This window comes from Apodemus sylvaticus, chromosome X (genome assembly GCF_947179515.1).
Source record: "Apodemus sylvaticus chromosome X, mApoSyl1.1, whole genome shotgun sequence".
NCBI lineage: Eukaryota > Metazoa > Chordata > Mammalia > Rodentia > Muridae > Apodemus > Apodemus sylvaticus.
Window position 1 is genome coordinate 60,944,117 of NC_067495.1, and position 24,586 is coordinate 60,968,702.

The 24,586-nt window shown below is 38.6% G+C and overlaps 1 protein-coding gene and 1 pseudogene across 2 annotated transcripts in view; both read left to right on the forward strand.

The window, feature by feature from the left end:
- The window catches only part of Eda (ectodysplasin A), a 369,285-nt gene that overhangs the window by 140,952 nt on the left and 203,747 nt on the right, over positions 1 to 24,586 (forward strand). The window lies entirely within an intron of this gene.
- On the forward strand, positions 10,918 to 12,079 carry LOC127675341 (keratin, type I cytoskeletal 18-like; annotated as a pseudogene).

Genomic DNA, 24,586 nt, shown 5'->3' on the forward strand with positions numbered 1-24,586 from the left:
TATGCTTATTTCTCTTCCATGTATGATGAAATATGTTTTCATGTTGTTTTTACAGTCTTCTTGATTCCTTCCTTCCTTCCTTCCTTCCTTCCTTCCTTCCTTCCTTCCTTCCTTCTTTCCTTCCTTCCTTCCTGGTTTCTGGTATCTATTCATGCTATATGTGTGTATAAATGTTCTTATGTGTGCACATGTTTGTATATTTTGTGTGTGTGTGCATACATATTGAGACCAGAAGTCAATGTCAGATATTTTCCTTACTCTCCATATTGTTAGCAAGCAACTGATGAAAACTGATGCAGAGACCCACAGCCAAACATTAAGTGGAGCTTGGGGAATTCTGTGGAAGAGGGGGAGGAACGATTGAAGGAACCAGAGGGGTCAAAGAAATCACAAGAAAACCTACAGAATCAATAAACCTGGGCTAACAAGGGCTCATAAAGACTAAACTCCAAACTAGAGAGCATACATGAGACAGCCCTTTGCACATATGTAAAAGTTGGGGAGCTAGATCTTCACGTGGGACTCTTGGGAACATTGGTCTTCTCTGATTCTGTTGCCTTGGGGCCATTTCCTCTAACTGGGCTGCCTGGTCTAGCATCAATAGAAGATGTGCCCACTAGTTCTACTGCATCTTGCTATGCCAAGGTGGGTTGTTATGCATGGAAGGCCTCCCCTTCTCTGGGGAGAAGGTTAGGAGGGGGGTAGGAGGGTGGAGATGAGAGGAGGGACTGAGAGGAGGGAAGGGAAACTGCAATTGAGATATAAAGTAAATAAATAAAAATGAATATGGGTAAAACAAAAGCAAAACCAAAGATTCCATATATTTATAGAATGTATATTCATCTTATCCATCCACCACCACCTCTCTTCAGCTCCCTCTAGTGACAACACACTATCTTGCTCCCAGTATCATTTCCTCATTTTATTTGATTTTTTTGTTAATAATAACTGCTCCCCCAATGCATTGGTTTCACTTATATGCACATTGTGTGTGTGTGTGTGTGTTTGTGTGTGTAAGGTCTTCTACTGGGGCATGAACAACTTTCAAGTGGCCAAATACCTAAAGAAATCTGACTCTACCTCAGCAGCTATCAATAGCCAATGACTAAAAATTATGGTATCACATAGACTGTCCTCTGTCCATGCTGGAATTTTGGCAGGCTAGATCTTATGCAGGTATTGTGCAGGAAACCACAATTTCTTGGCACTTCCAACCCCATATCATGACTAGAAGTCATTATTTCCCAGCTTTCCTCCCAACTCACTCACTGACTCTTAAGTTCTTTCTGCCTTTTACTCCCTAAGCTTTGGTTGGTAGGAGGTTGCCTGTCCCTGCATCTCCAGCACTGTACTTGGTTTTTGTCTTTTTACATAAGTCCTGGGGAGCTAAACACAGGTATCCATGATTGTATGGGCAAGACTTTCCCAACTGAACCATCCACTGCATCTCTTTCTCTTATTTTTGTATTCGTTCTCTTTCTTTTCTTTTTATTGTTTTTCCTGTTCTCTCTCCTCTTCCTTTCCCTCCTTTCACTAAGGTTTGAACTTTTATAGGTGTGATTACTATTTACATTCTCTCATTTTTATTTTTAATTGTTTCTTGGGTTGTTTTTATTTGCTTTTTTTTGATAATTTCTTACAAGTTTATAATACATTCTGGTCAAATGCATCTATTTGCCCTATTTTATCCTTATCCCACCCCTACAATCCCCCTGCCTTCTTGTAACCAAGTCCCTATTTGATGTTTTTGTCTCTTCGCTTTGTTTTTGGTCTTTCTTTGCACCTCACTTTGTTTAATCAAGCCTACCTTAGTGGCAATGGCTATGAATCTATTTCCTGGAGCATAAATAACTTCCCAATTGACTACATAACTGAAACAACAACTTTCTTCACCAGTCATCCTACACTGCAATCATCTCCCCGAGTAGGGCCAGACCCCATAAGCCCTTTGTTTATCTGTGACTCAGCCTTGTGCAGGCCCTGTGTAGGCAAATGTAGCTGTTAGTCATGTCGTACCCCTACACCACTCATCAATGTACCTTATTATCATTAAGTTCTTAAATTCTTTATACCCAATCTTCTGTGATTTTCCCTGAACCTGAACATGAACTCTGCTCTGCTGAGTAAGCCTTGGATCTCTTCAGAATAGTCATGCCACTATTGCACCATTAAGTAACTATTATCCAGAAAGTTAGTAGGACAACACGTAACTGGGGATGACTGTTGCTGACCTTTTATTTTTCCTCCAGTTGTCTGCATGGGAACATCCAAATACAATAAAGATGCCTTAATTACTTTCTTGTTGCTGTGATAAAACACCATGACCAAGGCAACTTATAGAAGAAAGGGTTTTTTTGGTGTACAGTTCTAGAAGAAAAATAGTCAATCACCATCATGGCCAAGAAGCATGGTAGCAGGAACAGCTAAAAACTCCTATCTCTAACCACAAGCAACAAATGCAGGAAGAGAAAGTAGACTCAAAATGGTGCAAGTCTTTTAGCTATCAGAACTCACCCCTAGTGTTATACTTTCTCAAGCAAGGTCACAAACAGACCCATGAACTGGGGACCAAGTATTCAAATGCCTGGGAATATGGAGTCATCTGCTATCTAATTCAAACCACAGTAGAGGGCTAACCAACATGAAGGAAGCCTCTATCTCAGTTCTATCACAATTTCTCTGTATTTTGCATACAAAGCATATGGAATCTTCAACAATAGTCCCTTAGCATCTAATTTTGCTAGGTAACCAATGACAACTTGTATAGCTTTTGAATAAAATCTTTTAATTAGCTTATAAAGTAGTAGGCTTCTATGTGGTTTCATCATGCATACTTATCTTTGGTTAATCTTTTCCATGAATTCCATCTTCTCCCCATCTTTCATGCCTATTAAACAAGCCACTGCTAGTATTTCTTTCCTCTGTTTCCATATCATGTGAGTACTACCTTTCTCACCTTTCTTCAGATCTCTTCTGTCCCTCAGCACGAGCCCTTTCTTGCTTCCACATCTCTACAGGCAGACCATAATAACCAAATCTAAAACACAAAATGCTGTGTTCCACATATGAGAAAGGGCATATGGCATTTGACTTTCTGAGCCTGAGTTACCTCATTCAATATATTTTTTCTAGTTCTACTCATTTAATACAAATTCTGCTTTTCTTTCCAGCTGAATAAAAACACATTGTATACATGTGCTACACTTTACTAGATATGTATGATGATTCCATTTCCTAGATATTATGAATATGGCAGGAATGAATAAAGATGTCCTTGTTTTTAATATCTGAGTAGCATTCCATTGTGTAAATGAATCACATTTTCTTTATCCATTCTTCAGTTGAGGGGCATCTGGATCTTATCCAGTTTCTGGCTGTTACAATTAACGTTGCTAGGAACATAGTGGAGCATGTGTCTATTTGATATGATAGACCATCTTTGGGTATATACCTAGGAGTGGTATAGCAGGGTCTTGAGGTAGAACTATTCCAAATTTTCTGAGAAATATCAAAATTGATTTTCAGAGTGGTTATACAAGTTTTCATTTCCATAAGCAAAGGAGGAGTGTCGCTTTTTCTCCACAACTTTGCCAACATCTGCTGTCCCCTGAGTTTTTGACTTTAGCCATTCTGACTGGTGTGAGGTAGAATCTCAGGATTGTTTTGATTTGCTTTACCCTAATGACTAAGGGAAAATAATCCCACATTGACTCAAAGCATATTATGTTTTATGTTATTTGTAGCATATGTCACCAAATTTACCACGTTATCTCTAGAACATATGTCTAATTGTTCTAATTTACTTGGGAAATTCAATTTTAACATGTGATGTAAAACTACAAAAGTTTAATATAATCACTTTAAAGGATACCACAATTTGAAAAAATGAGTAATAGATGATAGCTATATTCTGTAGCTACATCAAAATCTATTCTATATAGTATAGAGATTATGATTTGCTCAAGTAGCTATAAAAGATAACAAAGTTAATAGCTACTTGTTAATCATTGATCATTAATTAATTTTGAAACTTAATAGAAGACTCTGGACTCAATGGGTTATATTTAAGAATATATAGGTTACTTTTAGGAATATGTATTTATTAATACATGTATACATATAATAACAATAAAAAGAGGTCATGTATTTGAGAGAGAATGAGGAGGGATATATGGAAGTGTTTGGAGGAATGAATGGGATTATAGCTAAATCGCTGTCTCAAAAAAAAAACTAACTGAATAGAAGACTAACAGGAAACTTTTATTTCCAAGTTGAATCAATACATTTTAAATAAAAATATAAGAAAAGTTCTAACAGGTATAGTCTATAAATAGGAATGGAAATGTATTAAAGTCTTCAATTGTTATTTTATAACAAATTGTTATAGTATGACAAGGACATACATTTAAAGCCAGCAAAGCTTAATATTGTACCTGTGTCTCAAAATTTTAGATGAACAGAAATGTGAATATGATTGTAGTACATGCATTCATGCATAAAATTTTAAAAGAATTAATAAAAATAATGATTTTAAAAACTATATATTCATGAAAGGAGCTCTGACCTTGTTAGTTAGCAGTGCGCCTAAAAAATGAATATTAGTTAACCTGAGAAAACAGGTTAATGCGTTAGGTGGCCATTATATATTTAGCATATAACAAATTCAAATGTGTGTGTGTGTGTGTGTGTGTGTATGCACAGAATGTACATATGTGTAGTTAAATACCATATTGTATATGTGGAAGTCAGAGGACAGCTTTGCAGTTTCCACCTTTATGTATGTTCTGGGGATTAAATTCAAGATGCCAGGCTTATGCAGCAAGTATATTTACTCATCAAGCAATCTTGTTAACCCTGTTACAGCATTTAAATTAATTTAAAATATTTTAAATAGTTGGAAATTTTGTAGGTGGATTGGTGTCCCCATCTCTTCACTGGGGGTTCTGTCTGGTTGCTAGAGGTGATCTTTTCAGATTCCATATCCCCACTGTTGGGCATTTCAGCTAAGGTCACCTGCATTGAGTCCTCGGAGACTCCCCATCTCAGGTCTCTGGGACTTCTTAGAAATTCCCTACACCCCAACCCCCAGCAGCTGACCCTTTGAGCTTCTCTTCTGTCTTTCTCCACATCTGATTCTTCCCACCCCATTCCCCTCCCCTCCTGTCTCCCACTCAGATCTCTCTCTCCCTCTGGCTCGCATGACTATTTTGTTCCTCTTTCTAAACGAGATTTAATCATCCTCACTTGGCCCTTCCTTCTTGTTTAACTATGTTGGTTCTTTGGGGGTATATCATGACTATCCTGTACTTTATGGCTAATATACACTTATCAGTAAGTACATACCATGAATATCCTTTTGGGTCTGGGTTATCTCACTCAGAATGATATTTCTCCTGTCTAAAAGAAATGTAGAGATAAAAATGGACCAAAGACTGGTGGAATGGCCAACCAGTGATGGGCCAAACTTGGGATCCATCCCATGCATGCACAAAAAACCCCAACACTATTGTAGATGACAAGAAGTGCTTGTAGACAGGAGCCTAGTATGGCTGTCCTCTGAGAGGCTCTACCAGCACCTGACTAAGACAGATGCACATACTCAGCCAAGCATTGGATTGAGCCCAGGGACCCAAAGGGCAAAGTTAGGGAAAGGACTGAAGGAGTTGAAGGGGATTGAAATCCCATAGGAAGACCAACAGTGTCAACTAACTCAGACCTCTCAGGGCTTTAAGAAACTAAGCCACCAACCAAAGAGCATACATGGGCCGGTCCAAGGTCCTCAAAACATTTGTAGCAGAGGACTGCCATTTTTGGCCTCAAGGGGAGAGGATGCACCTAATCCTGTAGAGACTTGAGGCCCCAGGGAAGAGGGACACCTGGGGGTTGGGGGGGGGAACTCCCTCTCAGAGGCAAAGTGGGAGGGGAAATGGGATGAAGAACTATAGGAGGGGGACCTGGAGGGGAACAACATTTGGGATATAAATAAATACCTGATAAATATTTTAAATGAGTTTCAAGCAAAGTATTGGCATTGTACCTGATGCACTTCTGCATCACAGAATCCAGGAGACTACAGTTTTAAAATGTAAATATCTATTATCCTCTCATATTAGTCCCATTAGGTTTGTTGCACTCATGAAAAATTTTAAATGTGTTTTAGTCAAGGATGATTTTCCTTCACAAACACACTTTCCATACAACCAGTAGCTTACAAAATGTTTTCTGTTGATTTTGTTTTATTGTTTCAGACACTTTTTATATATTTTCTCAATATGGACATTCAACATGCTAATTTGAGGCTCTATACACACTGCCAGTGAACACTAGGAATAAGTTGGTAGTAATTGTTGACAGTTTTTCTGCCTTTTGTTTGAGAAATCACGATAAACTTATAAAGGGTAATAGATTTGCTTTCTTACCTATTTCTGTTTTAGTTACTTAGTAGACATGACCCCAGTAAATGTGATTACAAATAGCTTAACATTTGGCAGGGTTGAAAATTACCACCAGTGGGATTAGTACATCTCACTTATTTGTTTTATAAGCCAATATAAGATTAAAAGAAGAGTGTCTTTAATTATAAATACTGACACAATGATGTCTGACTGTATCATTTTCACTATAATCTTTTAAGTGGTCATGTCACTTTTTTATGTTTCATGTTTGTGACCAGAGCCATAGGCCGGGATATATAACATTACCTTATTTTGGATGTTGTGTGAATTTTCTGCGAATTGCCAGGTACATTTGTGTGCATGATTGTAGTCATAGCATTCAGGAGGCTGAGGCAGGTGAAGTTTCATAGGTTCAGTGCCACTACATGTAACATAGTGAGACTGTTTCAAGGGAAACAAACAAGTGAGATTTATGGGGAAAGTATTTTATGTGATTGCTTTACAAACTACTAAAATTATAGTTAAGAATAACTTATTAATTATACATTTAAGTTAAAAGCAATTTCCCTTAGTTATCAGGGAAATACAAATCAAAACAACACTGAGATTCCACTTCACACCAGTCAGAATGGCTAAGATGAAAAACTCAGGGGATAACAGATGCTGGAGAGGAACCCTTCTCCATTGTTGGTGGGATTGCAAGCTGGTAAAACCACTCTGGAAATAAGTTTGGCAGTTCCTCAGAAAACTGAACATAGTACTACCTGAGAACCAAGCTATAGCACTTCTGGGCATATACCCAGAAGATACTCCAACATGTAATAAGGACACATGTTCCACTATGTTCATATGTTTATTTATAATAGCCAGAAGCTGGAAAGAATCCCAATGTCCCTCAACAGAGGAATGGATACAGAAACTGTGGTATATATACACAATGGAGTACTATTCAGCTATTAAAAACAATGAATTCATGAAATTCTTAGGCAAATGGATGGAACTAGAAAGTGTCATCCTGAGCGAGGTAACCCAGTCACAAAAGAATGCACATGGTATGCACTCACTAATAAGCAGATGTTAGCCCAAAAGCTCAAAATAAACAAGTTACAATTTACAGACCACAGGAAGCTCAAGAAGAAGGAGGACTGAAGTGAGGGTGCTTTGGTTCCTCTGAGAAAGGGAACAAAATACTCACAGTGGCAATAAAGGAGTTAAAGTGTGGAGCAGAGACTGAAGGAAAGGTCACCCAGAGATTGCCTGCCCTACCTGGGGATTCATCCTATAAACAGTCACCAAACCCTGACACTATTATGGATGACAAGAAGTGTATACCAAAAGGAGCATGCCATGGTTGTCTCCGGAGGGGCCCTGCCAGAGCCTTACACATACAGAGGCAGATGTTAGCAGCCAAACATTGGACTGGGTGTGGGGTCCCTAATGAAGGAGTTGGAGGGTGGTCCAGAGGAGCTGAAGGGGTTTGCAGCCCCATGGCAAAAACAATGATTGCAGCCACCCACACACCCCAGGACTCCCAGGGGCTAAACTATCAACCAAGGGGTACACATGGTTCCAACCAAAAATGTGGCAGAGGAAGGCCTTGTCAGGCATCAGTGGGAGGAGTGGTCCTTGGTCAGGTGAAGGTTCAATAGATGCCCCAACAAAGGAAAATCAAGGGGGAGGGAGAGGGAAGGAGGAGGGGCATATACTTGGAGGTAGGGGGTGGGAGGAAGGGTTGGGGGTTTTCAGGGAGGGGGAAATCCAGGAAAGGTTTTAGCATTTGAAATGTAAATGAAGATTATGTTCAATAAAAAACAAAACAAAAACAAAAAAATTGTCATATAAAATATATTTTATGGAATATAAAAATAAAAATTTTAAACTACAAAAAGAATAACTTATAAATTATACATTTAAGTTAAAAGCAATTTAATTGAATAATATTGAAGGACTTCTGTAAAGCTTTTAGTCAAATGTATGTGGATACTGTTAGATATGCAGTATGCAGTATCTGACCACAAGCTATACCAGATTTCATTCAAGGAATGAGTTTTGGAATGTATCTCCAATAAAGTAATAAACTTGTATATAGATTCCTCTTTGTTTGCTTTATTACCCTGATAATGAAAGACAATATTTTGAAACACAGTAAACTTTCTTTTTTCATCAAAGTTATGGAGGGATCATGTTTAGATGAGTTTATGAGGTTTCTCTATTAATTCAAACCTTTTAGATAATATTGACAATGTAACCCCCCAGGCTATTTTTGCTTGATGGATGAAAAATTACACAAAACTTGAATTTAATATGATAAGACTAGAAATACTGATTAGAACAAGCTCTCTCTGTATAGTTGTCTTCATTAAACACTTGAATCAACAGAAAATTATCTGTAGTTACAATGAAATGAAATATGTTTTTGCTATTGGTTTTTAATCCTATTGATTGAGGAAAGAAATAACTGGGGCAAATGATAATCCCCAGATTCACAAACAGTGATAAATACTGTTCTCAATCTTATACAACTGAAGATTTGAGAGTCAGAATCCCAGGAGGTACTTGTTCAGTATTTCCTCTACCATCTGTTTTGACACGTGCAGCTTTTATGTGCCCCTTTGTTTTCCTCTTTTGAAACACTGAATAAACCTTCTAAAACTAGTAGTGGGTTTACTGGTTGGTGATTGTAAACTTACACAAGTCAGAGTCATCTGGAAAGATAGATCTCAATTAAGAACATGTCTTCTTCAGGTTCCCTGTAAACAAGTCTATAGGGCATTTTCTTAATTAATAATTGATATGGGAAGGCCTATCTCTTGGGCAGGTGATACTTAGTTGTATAAGAAAACAGGTTTAGCAAGCCATGGAGAGCAAGACAGTAAGCAGTATTCCTCTATTGTCTCTGCTTCTGCTTCTGCCTTCAGGCTCTTGCCTTGAGTTCCTTTCCTGACTTCCTTAGATGACAGTATGATTGCGGTGTTTATCACAACTAAGATAGAAGGAAATCATGATTATATACTATGGTTTTTCACCAATTGCAAGATTAATTGAATTTATATTATTCTCTGTTAAGTAAAATTCTCACCAGTTCATGCATCTCATATGTATTTTGGCTGTCTTTTTACTTTTGAATTACAGTTAAAATAAACTTTTATTTGATTCTGAATCTTGATACCTCGGTTTTGTTTTTTTGTCTTAGAAATTTTAAGGTAAACCAATTAATGATCCTGAGACTTCAGAATGCTAGAATAAAAATGCTTACTGCAATTTTAAAGCCTAAATCTCTACTTCAGTATTGACGAACATTTTTTTCTTTTTACAAAGGGCCAGGGAAGAAATAACATTCAACTGTACTGATAGTAAGCTTCCATAGACAATACAGGATAAAGTGTTTCTATGTAGTGTTAAAACTGTGCTTTTTAAAACAGGCTGCAATATATTTAAAAAATATGTACAGATGTCCAACAAACATATGTAAAGCAGATCAGTATTATTACTCATTAGGAAAATGAAAATGAAAGTCACTTCATATTTAACTAAAGATGCATATAATTAAAGAAAAACTGAAAATAGTATTTAGAAGGATCCATAGAAATTGGAACATAATATATTGCCATATTTAGTATCTAAAATTTCTACTGTAGCAGTTTGATTAAGCAAATAGTTAAATCAAATGATCTAAAGTTTCATTCATAAGTACTGCCTTAGTTAATTTTCTATTGCTGTGAAGAGACGCCATGACCACGATAACTCACAAAGAAAGCATTTAATTGTGTTTGCTTACAGTTTCAGAGGGCTAGTCCAGGATCATCACAGTGGAGATCATGGCAATGCCGTTTAGTTATGTTGTTGGAGCAATAACAGAGCTTACATTTTATCTGCAACTTAGAGGCAGAGAAAACCACTTAGGCTTTTAAAACCACAAATCCAACTTCCTATGACATATCCCTTCTAAAATTTCCACAGCTCCTAATTCTTCCCAAAATAGTTCCACCAACTTGAGACCAAGTATTCAAATGGTATGAACATAAGAGGACCATTTTCATTCACACCATTGCAGGTACATGTCCTTAAAATCTGAAATGGCCATTCTTTACATACTTTTACAAAAATGTTCATAGCAGTATTATTCACAATAGTCAATGCTGAAAACAGTCTAAAAGTTCACTACCAAATGTATAGATAATTAAAGTATAGCATACCCACACAAGAGCATCCTATGGCAACAAGAAGGAATAAAGAACTAGTACATATTATGATATGGTACTTAGTACTATACCAGATGACAGAAGTCAGATGCAAAAGATATGATTCCATTTGTATTAAAGATCCACAATAGATATATCCATAGAGACAGCAAATTCATAATTTCTAGAGAATGGTATAGGATGAGGGACTAAGAATAAGGAATGGATGATTAATAAACCCTTCCTTGAGAAGCGATGAAAATGTATTGGAATTAAGTATAGATGATGGGGCGGTGGAAATCCTGTCCTGGTCTCTTGCTTCGCTCTCCTCTTCAGACAAGATGAGCTTCACCACATGCTCCACCACCTTCTCCACCAACTACCAGTTCCTGTGCTCTGTGCGGACTCCCAGCCAGTGGTTTCGACCTGCCAGCAGCACAGCCAGTGTCTTTACAGGTGCTCAGGGCTCTGGGTTCCAGATGTTCCTGTCTTGCTCCGTCTGGTGTGGCTCCATGGGGTCTGCAGGCCTGGTGGGAATGGGTGAAATCCAGACCGAGAAAGAGACAGTTCAAGACCTGAATGGCTGCCTGGACAGATACCTAGACAAGGTGAAGAGCCTGGAGACTGAGAACAGGAGACTGGAGAGCAAAATCCAGGAACATCTGGAAAAGAGGCCCCAGGGCATCAGACGTTGGGGCCAGTACTTCAAGACCATTGAAGACTTGAAAGCTCAGACCTTTGCGAATTCTGAGGACAATACCTGAATTGTCCTGCAGATCGACAATGCTGCTGATGACTTTAGAGTCAAGTATGAGACAGAACTGGCCATGCACCAGTCTGTGGAGAGTGACATCCATGGACTCCGCAAGGTGGTAGATGACACCAATACCACAAACCTGCAGGTGGAGGCAGAAGTAGAAGCCCTCAAAGAGGAACTGCTGTTCATGAAGAATCATGAGGAGGAAGTCCAAGGTCTAGAATCCCAGGTTGAGTGTGGAAGTGGATGCTCCGAAATCTCAGGACCTCAGCAAGATCATGGTGGACATCGGTGCCCAGTATGAAGAGCTGACTCAGAAGAACCTCCAGGAACTGTACAAGTACTGGTCTCAACAGATTGAGGAAAGTACTACAGCAGTCACCACCACATCTGCTGAAATCAAAGATGCCTAGAGTACACTCATGGAGCTGAGGCATACCTACCAGACCTTTGAGATTGACCTGGACTCCATGAAAAACCAGAACATCAACTTGAAGAACAGCCTCTGGGACGTGGAATACAAGGCACAGATGCAGCAGCTCACCTGGAGTCAGCCTGGCACAAACTCGGGCAGAGGGCAGCACCAGATCCAGGAATATGAAGCCCTGTTGAACATCAAGGTCAAGCTTGAGGTTGAGAGTCTCAATGATGCCCTGGACTCTAGCAACTCCATGCAAATTGTGCAGAGGACAACTACCCGTAAAGTGGTGTCCTAGACCAATGACACCAGAGTTCTGAGGCACTGAGGCTGGCAAGGAGGGAGCACCTGGGGACTAAGGGACCAATAAAAGTTGAGACATCACTGGGAAAAATATAGATGATGGGTATGCAACACTGAATTACTAAATTCCATTGAAGTGGACAGTTTAAAGTAGTTAATTCCATGTTTTATGAATTTCACCTCTAAACAAAAATGGACAATTATGATGATTGACCATAGTTTACTGTCCTCTGCTCTATTTGTTACTTGGCACTCTTCAATCTCCTTCATTTCTGAGGTTTCTCTGTCTCTAATATCATATTAGAGATGCTAGAGAATATGGCCTAAATTTGCAGGAAAAAGTATATGGCTATAATGCAACCCTATTACCAAGGGCTGGTAAAACATAGAATGTTTCTCTCAGGGTTTTGTCAGCACACTATCATCATCATCAACAACAACAACCACAAGAACAACAACATCACCATCAATAACAATAACAACATGAATATTTTGAAGCAGAGTGTCACTATGTAGTCCTTGCTGGCCTAGAACCTCACTGTATAGACTACCCTGGCCTTGAATTGATAGAGTTCCATCTGTCTGCCTTCAGAGTACTAGGAAAGGGGCTTAACACCATACCAAATTGAAAATAAAATGTTTATAGAAGCAGACTTGCTAAGATATAATACACACACACACACACACACACACACCATACAATCCACCTATTTAAGTTATGTGATTTAATTTTTTAAATAATTTTCTATGAATGGTCTAAACTACTTCTATATTTAATTTTAGACCATTTTGGTTGTTTCTATATTTTAGCCAGTATAATAATACACCTGAGGTGTTGGAAAATGGTTCAATGGTAGGACCTAGAATTGGATCTGCAGAACCCAAGTCAAAGAGCCAGGGGTTATAGTACATGCTTGTAGCCCTAGCACTGGGGAGGCAAAGGTGGGAAGGTTCCTGGGACTCACTGTCCAGTCTATCAGTCAAGCTAAAGAAGCAACCCCAGACCAATGAAAGACCTTTTCTCATAAAACAAGATAAATATTTCCTAAGAAACAACACTCATTTTATCAAACTTTGGCTTCCACAAGCCTGCCTACATAAATGTGTTCATACACACATATGTATACACAGAAATGATACATCTATGAACATTCATGTACAGATGTTTGTGTGGACATATGTAATCATTTCTCTTATATTTGCACCTAGGGGTAGAATTGATGGATTATTTTGTTAATATTTATTTATTTATTTATTTATTTATTTATTTATTTATTTATTTATTATATGTAGCTGTCTTCAGACACACCAGAAGAGGGAGTCAAATCTCGTTATGGATGGCTGTGAGCCACCATGAGGTTACTGGGATTTGAACAATTTGATGGATTATATGAAAAGTCTGTGTTTAACCTATTATTATCCAGTCAGCAGAAATTTGTGAAAATTCTCATTTTCTCTCAATCTTGCCAACATACAAAATTATCTATCTGATAATAAAGATGTATTTGAAATACCACCATATTCCTTCTTTTACATGTTGTCTGTCACTGCTTTTGCAATGCGGTTTGGTGGTTACAACAAAGATATTATATTCCACTGTAAATTACAAAGCTCCAAGTAGTTACCTGTGGAACTTTTATTGTTTTATTAACTTAACTTTTAAATTAAAGGTTTGTCAGTTCCTGCTGTAGAGGGATTCTCATTAAGTTGAAGTTAATTGTGTTTTTAAATGTCTTAGTGAAGTCTGTTAGTGAGAAGGATTCTCTTTTCTACATTGATTTTTTTTATTTTTGTTTTGTTTGTTTGTTTTTTGTTTGAGACAGGGTTTCTCTGTATAGCCCTGGCTGTCCTAGAACTCACTCTGTAGACCAGGCTGGCCTCGAACTCAGAAATCCACCTGCCTCTGCCTCCCAAGTGCTGGGATTAAAGGCATGCGCCACCACTGCCCGGCTTATATTGATTTTTTTTTTGAATGACACTCCTAAGTAGCCTGTAGTCACTTAAGATATATATGCAGATATAAAGTTATATCTGTTAAGTAGAAAGCCTATGATTAAAAAGGAAAGACAATTTGTTGTCATAGTTTATCATCCAAAGCTTTGACAAAGAGTACAAATGTCAAAAAGGTACCAATAAATGTGCTATTCTAGAAGTTGTGAGTTATATAGCTTGGATATCACAGTGGAGAGGGGAAGACTGAATTAGTAAGTTAAAAATGAAATGAGATGGGAGTTTGGCAGGTAAAGATCTGGGTATAAGGCGGGTGCTAAGTCTTGGAAGAAGCTATAGTGCTAACTTTGTTCCCAGAAGGGCCTATAGCCAAGTTCAATCCTTGTATTTTCCATCAAGGGAGCCAAATGCAAACTGGAATGGTCAGAGATATGGAAAGCTGCTGTCAGAACCTTTCCTTTTTTTTTTTTTTTGATAAGGAAAAAGGATTATATATGAAAATGTCATTGGGATCAAGATGGGTAAATGGAAGAAGAAATAGAAAAGTGAATCAGTCAAAATTTGTTATGTTAGATCTCTGAAGAGTTTCTATTGCTATTAATTGTGTTCAGGAAAAATAACACTAAATGTTCCAGAAGAGATACAACAGCTACTAAGGAAACTTGAACTTAATGGAAGAGGAGGGGTTACAGAGCCTTGCCTAGAAGTTATTTTTGTTTTGCGTGGTCACACAAATGAGTAGCCTAGCAACTGAATGCAACTACAAGGTACATTAGTGACGCTTTGTGTGATTATACAGTAGTGCTTGTTTTAAGCAGGATGTACTTCATTATGGAAGATTTTTATTTCTGAAACATTTGTTAATTGAAATGTCCCAGGGAGAGACTTGATTTTGAATATATTGAAGGAAGTTACAAGTCTAAGCTAAGGAGCAGACAAAATCTAATACTTGGCTTCTGTGTTGTGAGTTAACTGATTAATAAAACAAAATGGATGGAGCCGGAAAACATTATAGAAAGTGTGGTAACTCAGATTCAGAAAGACAAAAATTGCATGTTCTATTTCATAAGTGCACCCTTGTTTATAAGGTTTAAATGTGTGTGGGGGGGAGGGAGAAGTATAGGAACAAATTATAAAACCAGAAGGGAAACCATGAGAGGTCTAATGAGGTATTGTGGGAACAGTATAGGGCACATGGGACATGAAGGAGGAAGCAGTGGGTGGTGGATGGAAGAGTAGGTGGAGGAGGGGGGTCAGGAGAGTTAAGAAAAAAGGGGGAGGGAAGTAACAACAAAAAGAAAATTAGATTTAAGATGCCCACATGGAACTTAATTACTGTGTATGTTAATTAAAACACTTTGAAAAAATATCTTTTGCAAAGAAAAGTCTGTTAACACAACTAAGGATGTGGAGACTGAACTTGGTAAAGTTCTCTCCCTTCTTGTAGAAAATGCACTAAGACCATAGCAAAGCATCCATTTCTGAGCTTTGTTCATGACATTAAATGAAAATGTCATGTTCATTGTAATCGGACTTTCTCTTTTATAGGGATAAATATGATCTGTAGATCAATAAATAATATATAAGGATTTATATCATTAAATGTCATAAATTATGTCCATAAAATTAAAAAAAAACTAATGGGACCAGAGATGAATCAAAAATATAGGCAAAATGGTGAAATGATTGTCATTCAACTAAATACTTTTCTGGGGAGTTGGAACTCATTGGATAGTTTTGAAGACAGAAGAAATATTTGGTGGACTAAAGTGGTAATTACAATCTGATCTTATTTCATGGCAAAACTAAGGTAGCAGCAAATTGACCAGATAAAAAGATTTATGAAATCAGTGTCAAGTAATGAAGGATATCACATTCTTTCAGATACAATCCAAATGAGTGATAAAGGCCAGATGTCTTCATTTCCTCAATATTCACTGTCACCATTCTGTTAAAACTGCTGTCAAGAAGAAAGATGCCAGCAGCTGCCTGCACCTGCGGCAGAGCACCCCGGAGTTTCAGAGACCCAAGGAGGGTCCAAGGAATGACCTGAGGGCCAGCAATAGTTCCAGAACAACTAAGGGGAAAAATAGACAAGTCTTATGGGAAAGTGCTTTTAAAATGTGAACTAATGAAATCAGAAGGAGAAATGGCTGAACAGAGCTGACTCAGAGAATGATGAATTTGTACCCTTTGCTGCCACTAGTCTCAGCCAGTAGGCTGCAAGAACCAAATGTGTTCCTAATGAGCATTAGGGCTATGGGCACCAAGGACTGGGAGATGTGATACCCCCTCGTGTTTCCACAGAAACACATTATTGCTGAACAGGGCCAGCATAGGCCCTAGGCACCCAGCATGGAGTCCCTGAAGCTGCAGCCCCATGCTGCCTGCCCTGCTGGGACATGGAAAGTGCTGAACTGCAACACTGTCCACAGGCTTCAAAAGGTCAAGCCTGGTGAGCCTCAGGGTGGCGAGCATTGAGGGCAGGTAGGTGTATGACTTCCAGGAGCTCCCACAGAACCTGCCCCAGCTTCCAACCCTCCCCACAACCCCAGTTACTGGCACCCTGCCTAACTCCAACTTTACCCTGGCTGTGGGAAATGAAACAGCAAGATATCTGAGACAAATCTCAGCAACAGTACAATATTTATGGTGCTTCAAAAACCAGAAACTTTGATCTAGACCACCACCTCATTGCAATGAATATCTGCATCCACAGCTGTCTTGGGAGAGATAGATAGGTAGGTAGGTAGGTAGATAGATAGATAGATAGATAGATAGATAGATAGATAGATAGATAGATAGATAGACAGATAGATAGACAGAGACACTGCAGTTTCTAATGCTACTATTATGAATGGATATTTGATAGAGAGGTGGAAAAGATAGTGGAATGTAGCAGTGGTTGGGAAAGGAATGGTAGACAAGGGAATGTGGTGTTGCTGAGTAGGGCCAACCCAGTGGTGTGCAGCAGATTGAAGCTTGCATTCTTATTTGGTTCCCAGACATGCTGTGCAGACTCATGATCTCACTGGTTCTAAGCAATGACAACATTCCAAGGTGAACAGCAGTATATTTTCTGAATTGGATCTCCTTGAAATATCTCTATGATCATCACTGCCCCTGGAGACCACTTTAGTATCTGCAGTCTGCTGCCCCAGGCTGTATTGAAGCCAGAGATTCAGGTGGATGTCTGTGGTCCTATAGCAGCTCAGAGCCTTATTGATGTCTCTGGCCCAACTTACCACTGAAAGCCATGTGAATATCCTTGGTCTAGGCAACCACCTGAGGCTATTCTGATGTCTATGAATTGTGCTTCTACCTGGGGCCATGTTGTTTTGAGTGGCCTGGGAAGCTACCTGGGGCCATGTTGGTGTCTGGGTCCATCATTCTATTGTATCCAGGACTTGTGTTGATATTTATGGCCTGTGCTATCACTGAAGGTTATTCAGATGTCTGTGGTGTGTAAGTATCACTGGGATGATAGTGATGTGAGTGACCTGTGCTGTTACCCGAGGCAGTCCATATTTCCACTGAGGGCTGTGTCTGGGTTCATGCTCTCAGTGATAGCCATGTCTGGATGGTCCTGCTGCAGCAGGGGTATGTTGATGTCTGTAGATCATGTGACCACTGAAGGCTATGTGGATGTCCTTGCTCTGTACTGCAGCCCGAACTCATTAATTAAATGGCTATGGGCTGTGCTGCCTCCAAGGCCATGTTGATGGAAGTAACTTGGGCTCCCACCTGAGACCATGCTAATGCCTTTGGCCTATGTTGACACTTAGGGCTATGGTGGTGTCTGTGGCCCACAGAGCAGCCACACAGAGGGCCTGATGGCCATGGTCTGTATGCCACAGGAGACCATCACTGAAATCAGTGGTACATGCTTATGCCGTGGACCAAGTGAATGTCCATCGTCTGTGATGCTGATAGAAGCCATGTGTAAGTCCATGATGTATGCTTCCACTGGCTGTTAAGGGCAAGGAAGCTACCATGTCATCAGACTTGGTGTCATATATATACCTTTACCTAAAGAGATCTTTGTTCCTAAAACTCAATTTTATGGAAACCCTGAATTGAACTTTTTACTTTTGCCTTTTTTTGTTTGATTTTTTGCTTGGTTGGTTGGTTGTTGTTTTGTTGTTGTTGTTCCATTTTTTTAAGATTATGTCTCACAGCATAGACTGGTTTCACATTCATTAGGTAGCTCAGACTGACCTGGCATTTACAGTCTCTTGCCTCTTCCTCCCAAGTGTTAAGATTCCAAGCATTTGTCAGCATATTCAGATGATGGGAACTATATAAGTACAATTTTATAAATAAACAAGAGTGAACAAAGAAATCATTTAAGTCACAGACTAGAAAGATAACATGTTAAGTAACCAGCTTACATATGATGGGGCTCAGATTTGATTGAAGTAAGCCTGAGATCATATTCCAAAATTCTACCCTCTTAATTACTGTCAAATAGACAAAATAAAGAAAATCAATGTGATATCTAATTAAATGTCAGTCAGAAATTGAAGTTATATTTTTAAGAAATGATATATCAATAGAGAAATGGTATCTTTATTGAAATTTGACTGATAACATTTCAGGACTGTATTTGTTGTATAAGTCAGCTTTTTGCACTACATCAAAAACTCTGACAATATGAGCTAAAAATACAAAAAAGGAAAGATTTGTTTTGGCTCAGGCTGTCATAGGTTTTAGTCTATGAGCACTTGGCCTCAATGCATTTGGTCCTGAGCAATTGCCTTAACACGGTAGAAGCACTTGGTGGAGGAAAATACTCAGCTTATGCTAGAAGCGAAGCAAAGGGAGAAAAAGGAAGGGTAGCAGCAGCGAGTCCATTCCTAGAGCATGTAGTATCACTTTATTTTACTAAGTCCCTCCTCCTAAGTAGTTCATCATCTCCATTAGCCTCATCAACTTGGAACCATATTTTGACACAACAACATCTGAGGGAGATTTACATTATAAACCTTAACAACTGTTTCATGACATAAGGCATACTTCCATATTGAAAAGGAATTCTTTTTTTTATTTAATCTTTTTTCTTTTTTTATTGATATATTTATTTACATTTCAAATGATTTCCCCTTTTCTAGACCCCCACTCCCTGAAAGTCCCATCAGTCCCCTTCCCTCCCCCTGTTTTCCCACCCAACCCTTCCCACTTCCCTGTTCTGATTTTGCTCTATACTGCTTCACTGAGTCTTGAAAAGGAATTCTTAATTAAGGTGTGTAAAATGGTCTTAGATAAGTTTTATTTTGCAGTTACTGTTCTATCACTCAATACGATTACAATCAAGATTTATTTGGGTAGATGTAACAGAAAATCCAACCAACTCAAAGTGACTTTTAACAGTTTTATTTTCTCCAGGAATATGCTAGTCAAAATCCTAGAACTGAGAAATTCTAAGTCACCTGGCACCAACAAGTATCTAGGGGCTTTCATCTTTTGTCTTTTACCATCCTCCACAAATTAACTATTGCCTATAATCTGGACCTCTAATAGCTGAGTGTGTTTTGCTGCAACTTAACAGTTTATATCTTTATAAATTTGCATATAGTAAGAGTTAAGATATTCATATTTATGCCTATGATTTATTATAACAAAATCTGTAAAAAAAAAATTAGTCTTTCAGAAAAAAAGGGTATAGGATAGTCTAAAATAATTCAGCACCCCCCCCCCCCCCCGCCCAGTACGTTCCTACAAATCTCCTCACAATGGAGCCCCAGAGAACAATTTAATTCTGTTGGATATAAATTGAAGCAAACTATCTGCTGAAAGCCTACTAGGGATTCAGCATCTAGGGGTTTCCTTGGGAGATGATTATGTAGGAAACCTCCGCCTAGCACATAATAAAATTTCACTCTCCCAGAAGGGAGCTAGGTATTCCACATGTTCTACATTGGTTGTACAAACAGTCCAGGTATAGTAATATACCTTCAAGGTACACACCAGGAACACAAATTCTCAGATGCAAACACAAGGCCAACCTTGCTAGTGGACTTTTCTATAGATACCAACTCCAGGCTTGCTATGTTAACTCTTTTCTGCACACGGTAGTAAAGTTTTCTTGCAAGAAAAGCTTTCTCTGAAGACAAAGTGTCTCTGTCAATACCAGAACAGTTGCCCGTTCCCCCTCTTAAAAGGATAGTTGAAAGAATCTAGTGTTTTGCAATTTTAGCCTCTCATGGAAGATGGATTTTTATCATGAGGGAAGGAACAAGGGCTTTTGAATAGAGACAACTAGTGACATCTTCCAAAACATCTTTACATGTTCCTGGGTTTAAAAATTCACTATTTGAACTTGCTCTTGCTTCATTTAATAACCATTAAATATTTATTGAATGCTTCTTACCTAGAAATTCTTTAACTGCAAAGGTGGGTGATGAAAAGGAGAGATTCTAGACAGAAGACAAGAGTACCACAAAACATGTTTTTTATGTATCCAAAGAACTAAAAATCAGGTATAGCAAACACAGTACAACAGGCACCATTAAAAAAAAACACAAACAAGGCATGTTATATAGGGTTAGGTCAGACAATGCAGGACATTGTTATAAGGATACAGTTATAAGAATTTGGACCTTTAGCGTCATTATCAAGGGAAGCCTTTGAAGGTTTTTAAATAGTCAGTTTCACTTCTAAGTTTGTTAAAAATTTTATTTCTAAATAATTTAGACACACATTAAATTTCAAAGTAGTAAAATGAGTTCCAGTGTTATATTTACCTGTGGAAATCCTGTATATGGGGGTTCATTTAAATAACTATCTTAAATGATCTTACACGAGTATACTATAGTTTATCAAAACCAGGAAACTGATACAATATTAACTGAAATACAGACCTTTACTAATATGTTACTAGTTAAGAATTTTTAAGCATTCTCCTGGATACAGTGTAGAAAATCCTCTTCATAATACAGGATTGAAAATTAGATTCAATAGATTCATAAAACATAATATAACAAAATAAGGTGAGTGAGTGAGATGTTCAGAGAAATAATGTCAGGAATGGTTTATAAATTTCTGGTTTAGAAAACTTGATAGAAGTGGTGCTATAAGCTGAGCAAAGGATTATGTTGGTAGTATGTGGCCAGGTAGAGATCAGCATGTAGACCTGTTGAATACACAGTTGGGTGTTAAACTCTGGAGCCCAGATAAAGGATTATATGAGATTATATGATTATATGAGATTATATGATTATATGAGATTATATGATTATAGCATTGATACATCATAACATGTTTAGCAATCATTTTCTATTAAACACCAACAAGGATTTTCACTTACAGTGTCTAATGTATGTATTTTTGATAACTATTTGTATAAATCTTCATTTTCTCATGATAAATTCTCAGAAGTGAAATTTCTGGATAAAAGAACATGCATATTTTAAAACTAATTTGCTCAATATTGAAATTAATTCTGTTCACTTTGATCCTCGTTAGAAATTTAAGCCAGGCTATTTGAGGTCAAATTAAGAATGCTTGATGAACTATAGTATTTTTTGAGCAACAAGACATACAACAAACTTCATAGGCTGAAATGTAGTTTGCTGCCTGCGTGTACATGTGCTAGGAGGTTGGTCTTCAATATGACAATACTAAGAGTTAGAGAAAAGTCTTTTGAAGAGGTGAGGCTTAGTAGGATGTTGTTATGTCATTGGAAGTACTTGGAAATTATTAACCTGGTCCTTTAGAATCTCAGTCTTTATCTGACTTCCTGTCTTGCTGTGAGATCTTTCCCACCACGATGCCATCATCCATGATTTGACCTAGCCAGCAAGGAATTGATTAAAGGCAAAATCAGTGCATGGAATTTTCAAATCTTGAGTTTTCAGCCTCTTAAAATGTGAGCTATATAAATACCCTTGCTTTATAAAGAACCTGGCCAAAAAGCTTTGGATATCAATGGAAAGTAGATTAAGATGCCAGTAAAATGATTTTGAGCTTATCTGTGGAATAATTCAGTTCCTAGATATCAAGCCAACTTGAATAGTCTATGACAAGGTAGATCCTTGTGAGTGATATGATTGAGAAAATATGCAACAGAAAAATAATGCCTGCATTCCAGTCAGCTACTGGTACAGAAAGTTGTAGACATGACTGTCTTGATTCATGATTTTTCACATTTAAAATTTTTAAATATTACTGATTTTTAAATTGTTTATTAGATATTTGCTTTATTTGCATTTCAGATGGTATTCCCTTTCCTCGTTTCCCCTCTGAAAACCCCCTATCCCATTCCCCCTCCCTCTGCTCAAGAACACCCCCCCCCCACTTTCCTGACCTGGCAATTCCCCTACACTGGGGAATGGAGACTTCACAGGACAAATGGCCTCTCCTCCCTTTGATGTCCAACTGGGCCAACCTCTGCTGCACATGCAGCTGGAGCCATGGGTCTCTCCATGTGTACTCTTTGGCTGGTGGTTTAGTCCCTGGAAGCTCTAGGGGTACTGGTTGGTTCATATTGTTGTTCCTCCTATGGTGCTGCAAACCCCTTCAGCTCCTTCAGTCCTTTCTCTAGCTCCTCCATTGGGGACCCTATGCTTAGTCCATTGGTTGGATATGAGCCATGGGTATTTTGATCTCCCTTCTAGACCACACTTTGGTCTTCCTTTGTCTTGAGCTTCATGTGATCTGTGAATTGTATCTTGGATATTAGAAGGTTTTGCGCTAATATCCACGTATCAGCGAGTGCATACCATGTGTGTTCTTTTGTGATTAGGTTACCTCACTCAGGATGATATTTTCTTGTTCCATACATTTGCCTAAGAATTTCATGAATTCATTGTTTTCAATAGCTGAGTTGTATTCCATTGTGTAAATGTACCACATTTTCTATATCCATTCCTCTGTTGAAGGAATCCGGGTTCTTTCCAGCTTCTGGAAAGCTTATTATAAATAAGGCAGCTATGAACATAGTGGAGCATGTATCCTTGTTACATGTTGAAGCATCCTCTGGGTATATGCCCAGGAGTGGTATAGCTGGGTCCTCAGGTAGTACTATGTACAATTTTCTGAGGGACCTCCAAACTGATTTACAGAGTTGTTTTACCAGCTTGAAATCCCACCAGCAATGGAAGAGTGTTCCTCTTTCTCCACATCCTCTCCAGCATCTGCTGTCCCCTGAGTTTTTGATCTTGGCCATTCTGGTGTGAGGTAGAATCTCAGGGTTGTTTGGATTTACATTTGCCTGATGACTAAGGATGCTGGACTTTTCTTTAGGTGCTTCTCAGCCATTCAATACTCCTCAGTTGAGAAGTCTTTGTTTAGCTCTATACCCCATTTTTAATAGAGATATTTGGTTCTCTGGAGTCTAACTTCTTGAGTTCTTTATATATATATATATATATATATATATATATATATATATATATATATATATTGGATATTAGCCCTCTATTGGATGTAGGATTGGTAAAGATCTTTTCCCAATCTGTTAGTTACCGTTTTGTCCTATTGACAGTGTCCTTTGCCTTACGGAAACTTTGTAATTTTATAAGGTCCCAATTGTCAATTCTTGATCTTAGAGCATAAGCTATTGGTGTTCTGTTGAGGAAAATTTCCCCTGTGCCCATGTCCTCAAGGGTTTTCCCCACTTTCTCTTCTATTAGATTCAGTGTGTCTGGTTTTATGTGGAGGTCCTTGATCCACTTGGACTTGAGGTTTGTACTGGTTTTTTATTTTGTAATTATTTATTTACATTCCAAACATTGTTCCTCTTCCTGCTCCTGCTTCAAGAGTTCTTCACCCCATACCCCCTTCCCTTTGCCTCTGAGAGGGTGCTCCCCCACCCCTCACCCACCTACCCTCACTTCACCCCTCCATATCCCACTTTCCAGGGGCCTCAAGTCTCAATAGGATTAGGTGCATCCTCTCCTGCTGAGGCAAGACAAGGCAGTCCTCTGTTAACTAAGTGCTGGGGGCCATAGACCAGCCCCTGTATGCTCTTTAGTTGATTATTAGTCTCTGGGAGCTCCCAGTGGTCCAGGTTAGTTGATACTTTTGGTCTTTCTATGGGGTTGCCATCCCCTTCAGTTCCTTCAATGCTTCCCCTAACTCTTCCATAAAGGTCCTGACCTCAGTCCAATGCTTATCTGTAAGTATCTGTAACTGTCTCAGCCATCTGCTGGTAGAGCCTCTCAGAGAACAATCATGTTAGGCTATTGTCTGCAAGTACAACATGGCATTAGTAATAGTGTCAGGATTTGGTCCCCACCCATGGGATGGATCCAAGTTGGGATGGTCACAGGATGGCCTTTCCTTTCCCTGTATTTCTTTTAGACAGAAACAATTCTGGATCAAAAAATTTGAAGGTAGGTTGGACCTCAATGGGGTCCTTGCCTATCTACTGGAGGTGGTTTCTTTGGGTTCCATCTTCTCATTGAGTGTTTGGAGTCTCTTATATCCCAGATCTCTGGAACTTTCTAGAGGGTTCCCCCCCATCCCCCATGCCCCTCAGCTGCATATTTCCATTCACTCTCCCCGAACCCTCTTGGCTTCTCTCCTGATTCTGTCCATACCTGATTCTGATCCCCCTTTCCCTCCCCCTCCCCTCTTCCAC